Here is a 7,682-nt window from a genome sequence, read left to right as displayed (position 1 = left end):
TGTCAGATTTTTAACTACTATTTTATCATCCATCTCTTTTCTTTAAGTCCCTACAAAAAGTACCCCCTATAATCTCACCTCACTACCATGATATGTATGACTTTTTTTTTTCTTAGTAGAATTTATTCTTGTAAAATCTTAGACCTTAGTCATCACTGCAAATAGCCAGTATCTCATGGGCAGGATTGTAAATTCTAGAGTCAGGATATAGTCAGGATCATATTTTAACTTAGTTATTAATTTTGCTACCAGTAACAATGAGAGAAATATAGATTTGACAATACAGACTGGAGTGCACCTGAATTGGCAGTTTGTAATGTTACAAGACAAAGAAAAAAATATTTTTCTTTAAAAGATTTTCCATTTTAATGGAAAATAGCAAGTAATGACACACTCACTTTGAACTTTGCATTTTTTGATCAATCAACTGGAGAAGTCTGCCTGCACTGAAGAAAATAAAGAACCCATCAGAGAGAATGGTTTTTAATTCTGCGTTCAGAATATAACCATGTATTCTAAACTACGTAGCCTACGTGTTCATTAAACAGCTTGTTTACAGCCCCGTTAAATAACAATCAAAACATGCACCTCTGGTATGAATCCAGAGGATCCAGTCACTTATCTGCTGTTAAAGGATTTTTGTGGAAAAAGCCATTAAATGTCGCTGTCAATGTTGACGACAGATTGCACTTACAGAAACGCTCTTCTAAAATTCGAAATCTGATTAGATTAGATGCTGGTTTTGGTACTGTAGCTAATGAAGAAGCAGGGGGACGAGTGATTTCTGAATATCTGATTAACATCGAACTACTCTGTGCCTCCACAGGTTTTTTTGGCTTGCTCTTTGTCCATTGCTATTTCTTCTTTGTTACAGCAAGTACCAACACAAAGCTCCAATCCTGCCACTATTTTATTGTATTTAAAGTACACCGATACTCATCTGAAATTCTCCTCTAACCTAAAGTTAGACACATACATCAGCCATTATACATTTAAAGCCTGAGTTATTATCTTAAAGATAGTCTTTTAAAAAAAAATATATTGGAATACAATGAAATTGTGTGTATTCTGTGAAAACTAAAACCTCAGACTACATTGCCTCATAAAAAAATCATGAAAAACTGTACTTACTTTCTTCCTATAATACACAAGATTTGCTGAAGAAATCTTTTTGAAGACTGAAACAGGTATGCCATTTTTTAAATGGAAAGCCAAGAGGGCAAGATGCAAAATCAGCTCGTTCATATTGCTTCCTTGTCATCAGTGATGTAAAATTCTAGTTTCATGGGAACAAGGAGTTAAATAAAAATAAAATTTTAATGTTTATTTTATGTAGCTAAAATAAATTTCAAACTGGGAGAAAGAATATTTCTGCCTTTGAAGTTCAGCTACGTTCTGTTAAGCAACCAGGATCTGTATAGCTAATATTTCATTTCTTTCCTAAATCCATTCTCTGTTCATTCTTTTAATTTGATTATTGACATAATAATCAGAATGCAATTTGATAAATATTTCCAGATATTTCCGCACTGCACAACGCATACACTCTAGACTTAATTAAAAAACAAAGAGTGAAAAATCCCAGCTGGTTTTCTTTTTCTTCTTCCATCAACAGGATTAGAATACTTATCAGTTGGGCTCTGCCTGCTGATTCTTATCGCAGATTTCAGCTCCCCCACCTAATGAACAGCTGAAATGTGGTAAAGCAATAGACATTTATTTTCCAGTTATTCATGCCCTTAAATATGAAGGCTGAATCTAGTACATCTGAAATGCCTCTTGTTGGGCGACTGAATGAAACGTCAGAGAGCGTTATTTGCAGTTCTCCTTACGAGTGAAGATGAAAGTAGGGTCAGAGGGTAGATGAGAATGATAACATTTTAAAAGCTTCATTTAGTAGATTGGCCAGTAGCAACAAATGTAATAAATAATGTAATCATAGCTTGACTTTGCTCATAATTTCTCCCTTTTTTTGCAGGTTTGGAAAGTACACAGCCAAGCCAGCACGGTCAGTCTGGAGGTGTTTGAAGGCCCTGGAGGATATCCTATTCAAAACGAAAAGGAGAGATCATCATTAAAGAAAGACAAAAATCTGGCAAAGACATGTTTTTTTAAAGGAGAAAAACAAACATTTGTAATGAATCCTTTGTTAGCATGTCACTGAACTCATCTAAAGATTTTTCATGGTTTCACTGCAGCAGAAGGACATTCAAAAAATGTGATATAAGGATAGATAGCTATGTAGTAATGAGATCACAGCTCTGCAGGAAATACTGCAGTGATTCTTGGCTATTCCAGGGGCTGTTAGCCTTCCTGGGAGGGAATCCATATATGTACATAGGCTCAGAGTGGCCTGCAATCAGCAGAACATCAATCATCTTTAATGCAAGTGGCAAGACTTGGTCTTGGAGCGCTGCAGCCATGGATGACTTATGGGAACCACAGCATCTAGAACGGCTGGGGGTTTGTCTCAATCTCCCCTTGAAACACCAATGTATTTCATGATGGGAGCATTTGATGAGTGCTACATAAGGCGATGTTCTCCATACATCGATGGAAGTGATCTTCACCCTTACCAAAAGGCAATGTCTAATGTCCAATTGCTTTAGTATGAGTTGTTATAGAACGGGCATTTTCAGTATGCCTAACTCTACCTAATAGCAAATTAATAGGAAAATAATATTATTGCATTGTGGAAACTGGTGGAGAATTTCCACAAAGCCTCTTGAAAATGTGTTGCTAATGATTCATCAAAGATAGAGGAATATAAATCATTTATAAATTGCTCCTGATACCCTTGTCAGTTAATTATTCACTTAACAACACTCCGTAGCCCCTGTATATATTCTGCAGAACGTTTGTACCCAACAGTCCTATTGGAAAGGACTGTATACTTAAAATGAAAGAAAAGTAGACAAATCCATTCGTCATACTGGATATATATAGCCTGCTGGACTCAAGTGGTTGCAAGGAGCCTGCATTCTTTTGATCATCTTATCACCAATGGCCCTTTAAAGTATGATAGACGTGCAGCCATACCTCCTGCTGTTATAAACAAGGCAGAGACAAATGTCTTGCAAATAAAATGGCCTTTTTTAACAACAGCAATGAAAAGATCTCCCAGCAGACCCTTTAGCTGCTTTCCAGTGTGAATGACAAATTAAGATGGGGCCATGGATACAACAGCCTCAGATACATCAGAGCAAATCTACAGATAACAGTCCATCTTTTAGCTGGCATCTGTTTAGCTCTGACTCCACAGAGACATTAATTCCTTCACTTCTCTTATGCATTATTTAACAATTACGCAAATCTAAATTGCACTTCTATTATAGGAAGAGTATGTGTTAAAATAGAACACGGAGTTGAAGCTGCTCAGATAGCAACATAAAAACATTTCCCTTGCCTACAGACTCAAATTATTCCAGGTTAAAAAGCCACTTCTATGGTAGAACATTTCATCTTGTGCAAAGTAAATATATTTTAAACAATTATACAAAAAAAGTCAGTTTAAATACATCTTCACCCAGCGTAACTAGCTCTGTATTAAGTATTTGCCACAGTGATATCAAATTTATTTTAAATTAGACAAGTTATGTTGGAACAAGCTCATAAATATTCATACATATCCAGGTTCTTCCTCCTTGCTCATCATTAATCTCAAAATAAAATAAAATAAAATAAAAAACAAAACTGTGGGCCAGTTAACTACTCAAATGCATCTTTTCACTCACTTTGACATTATAGTAAATTACCCCAGAATTATGATTTCCTTGAATTAGTTTTGATTTATTAGTCTAATTAGTTTCAACTTAGCTGGAGTACTGTTTCTCTCTTTTTTCTTGCAACTATTTTAATAATTTGCTCACTTTCCATTTCTCTTTTGGATTGTCCATGTAAAATAAATTTAAAATATAACAGAAAACAGATGTGTTGAAAGCAAAATTCAGCATCATCTGTTAAATTGACTGTGGTCGCGTGGCATTGCCTGGCATTCAGAGGTGCTGAGAAAAGGCAACAAGACAGCACCATCAGTACTTCAGATACTCTTCATCAGTAGGAGTTTCATTTATTTCTGTATGCAGGCTATCCTTAGCTTTACCTCAAAGAACTAACATATACAGAGATTACATTGGAAATATTGAAAAAATACATAGAAATACTCATATATATATATTTTTTCCCTAGCTGTTGAAGATGAGGAACAAGAAATTGGAACTAATAAAATTAATTCCTGGTCTAAAGTAGATGGTGTTGAAGTGTACCTGTGTACTTATACAGAACACTTAAACAATGTCTTGACTTGCTGAGCAGAAGCAATTTAGAAATTCAAAAATTTTGGCACGTGCAGAAGTAGGCAACTGCAGGAGTCAACCTGAAAGATAGGCTGGGTGTACATGCAAACAGATGAGTCACTTTGGAGAGATGCTTAAGAGACGTATGCAACAAGACGGGTGCTAAAGAGAATGTGGTGGTCTCAATCCTGCCCTCATGGAAGGCTGCAGGCCTTCGGGGTGGGACTCTGTCCCTTTGTGCGCAGGAGATTTGGTGTACAACCAGGTGGGCAGAGAAGGGGATGTAGCGTCCCATCTGCTCCTGCTTTTCATGTTCAAGTAAGAGTTTGTAGAAGGAATAGACACAACAGGGTGGGTGGAAACCTGCCAACATGGGTCAAGGAGGATATTGTGTCTGAAGAAAGCAAGAATGTGGTACAATATATAGTTTGGCAAGAAGTGCAGAAATTGCTTGGATTGAAATAAAAGATAAAAAGACCAAAGAAGGAAGATAGGAAACTATTACAGCCCATCTGGAGCAAATAAAGAAGCAGCCTTGAATATTGGTGCAGATGAAGAGCCCATGGAAAAGTCTCACATTGGCCACAGCAAACTTCTCCTACGTGAGATGCGATGGTGAAACTGGTGTAACCCATCCCCACCTTCTCCTTATCCCTGGCCACTTGTCCCACCGCTGCACTTATTTTGCGGTGCAAAAGCTCATGCGGGCAGATGAGGAGCCAGCCAAGGTCACGCAGGCAGGTTAAACTCGGACCACCGGGGCGAAAAACATGATTTCCACCCTGATCAGCTCCCCCAGATGGCTCAGGCAAGATGGAAGGGAACAAGTTGGCTTGGAACTTGAAATAAACTCATCCAGACCTAACAAGTTGGGGATGCTTTTACTTCCCTGGATGGGAACAATCCAGACCCATCCTGCCATCCAAATGGGCAGGACTGAGAGAGGTGCTTGGCTCACCCACGGCACATCTGCTGGCTGCGGCTGCTGTGGGGGACGAGGAGAGGACCTGCAGTGGCAGAGCCGTGGTGCCAGCAGGGAGCCCGTGCACGGCAGGAAATGGCCCCGGGGCACCCGAAGTGTGAATGCAGCCGTGGCGCTTCTGAATTAATGTCTGACGTTCAGACAAATTGTCTGCATTTTCAAAAGCAAAAAAGGAATTTCTAATAGTACCAACTTTCAAGTAAACAATGGGAATAAACAGAATGCTGCTTGAAGAAGGGAGCTACAGGAAAAGGCAGGTAGCCAGCACGGGGCGGGCTCTGGGTGCAGACGTGATGGTGTGAGGACAGCAAAGCTGCAGGTGGGCTGTACTGGGGGCATAATGCTTGGCCCTCCCCAAAAACACCTGGAAGTTTCCAAAATATCATGAGCAGATTTTGTAAATGCATTGAAAATATTCAGCTGTAACTTGCACAAGGTCAACGGATAAAAATAGAGAGAACTTCAGGAAGGTGACAGCAGAGGCAGAGCGGAGGAGCAGGAGAGGAGAGAAGGGCTGCTTGTGTTTGGGAGCAATGCTGGCACAGAGAACGCGCAGGCACGAATTGACCGAGCACATTAGGCTAGGAGGTTGGATGGTCTGTAGCCACCAGGACACGCTATTCTGGACCAGCTGCCCAAAAGGAAGAACAGTGGGAAGAAAACCTGACACCCAGCTCAGAAAAGCAGCCAGAAGGTCTGGTGCCTGGCGGAGAAGTCCCTCCCAAGCCCCCTGCCCACATTGCGATGGTCCTGGCAGCAAATAGTGGAGCAAATCGAAACCACCAAGCACTGCCCCACCACAGAGCAACCACCACACGACGCTGGTGTGAGCTGCTTGAGAGCACAGGATCCATCGGGCAAGCTGAAACAAAGCATGTGTGTGCGGGGAAACCAAATGCTAGGGTAGAGCAACTGTTGGGGCAGTGGTGGGTATAGTTTATGATTCCGAGTGATGAGTATGAATTTTATTTCTGTTTTGTTTTCCCTATGTTTGGCATTCTGTATTTCAGACCGTCATATTACAGAGAGCTACAAAGTGCTCATTTGGGGTTTTGTAAGCCGGGACAACGCCTTTTTCAGGAAGTGTCCTTTCAAAGCGAGCTTGAGCCTTATTCATGTCGAAAGAAGCCCAAATCCAAACCAAGCACCACGGGGCCAGTGTGGCTCCATGGCATTTGTGGTCATTCTCCAAATGCAGTGAGAACAAATCCCAGCAGGGGTTATCTCATGCTGCCCTCGTCAGCTCCTTCTGCAGGGATTTACGTTCCCCACCACATCCGATGCCCTCCTTCCACTCCTTCCCTGAGCCACCGCTCCCGCGCCAGCCAAAGGCGGCTGCATTGCAGTGCCAGGGGAAGTTTGCTGCTGCTTTATCCCTTCACCTACCTGTCTGACAGGTGTGGTGTCACAGTTAGCTAATGCGCTTAAAGTCTTGTAAGATCTTCAGGCAGAAGATGTCATAAAAGTGCAAACTGCTATTACTAGCTGGCAGAAAGATTGTGATTCCTGTTTCGTGGTGGAACCATTATAAATAATGAGCAAAAAGTCCACCTGTATCAAATGCACTTACAAAACAAACCCTAAATTGCTTTAAAATGTTGGTGGACTCATTAGTCCTGTCAGCTCCTGTTCGTTATTACCTGTTTGAATCCTGGAGCATTTCAAGCCCTCCGCCGTGTGCGGTGCGTGGGTGGCGTGCGAGCCTTCAGTCCTGGCTAATAAGGGGCTCGCATCTGGTGACGTGACAAGATTGTATTTGCATTAGAGAATGATGATTTGGAGCTAGGAAAGAAGAGGTGATTGTGACGGACATTTTCATGGCTGTTTTCCATGCAGGGCCCTGAAACGTCGGAGCGGTGGCTGCTCCGTCTGGTGGGGGGCCTGACCCCTGCCCTGCACGAGCCGCTGGCCATGCCCGGGGCTGTACTCTTCGAAGTCCTTGTGCAGGGAGCTCTCGGACTCTGGCTGATAAAGAGCATTCAGAAATTTCTGTGAAAATAAGGTGTTAAAAATGGAAATAGATGACCAGATTTTTAAGATATTCTTTCTTTTTTTATTTTTTCCCCTGGGGACGGTAGCTCACTGCCCTGCTGGCTGGCCACTGCTTGAGCCGCACTGTCACACCTCCAGCACTCTTGCCAGCGCTCCTACCTAGATTAAAGCCGACACACTTACCCGCTCTACAATTATGGTTCACTTCTTTGTTGTGCAAACACACCTCCACTTTCTAGCTGAGTGCACCGAGGAGCCAACCACCGCTGCAGCTATTTGTGCCGGGGCAGAGCACACGTGGCAGATCCAGCCGGTTGGATTTCTCAGTGTAAGACTGAGGACAGCAATGGTGTGAGTTTGGGGTGAGGGAGACATGGGGGGACACAAGGGCAGCTGTCCTGCTACGACACAGC

This window comes from Cygnus atratus, chromosome 8 (assembly GCF_013377495.2).
Source record: "Cygnus atratus isolate AKBS03 ecotype Queensland, Australia chromosome 8, CAtr_DNAZoo_HiC_assembly, whole genome shotgun sequence".
Classification (NCBI taxonomy): Eukaryota; Metazoa; Chordata; class Aves; order Anseriformes; family Anatidae; genus Cygnus; species Cygnus atratus.
The sequence above is the reverse complement of the archived record's forward strand: the minus strand, read 5'-3'. Positions refer to the sequence as shown.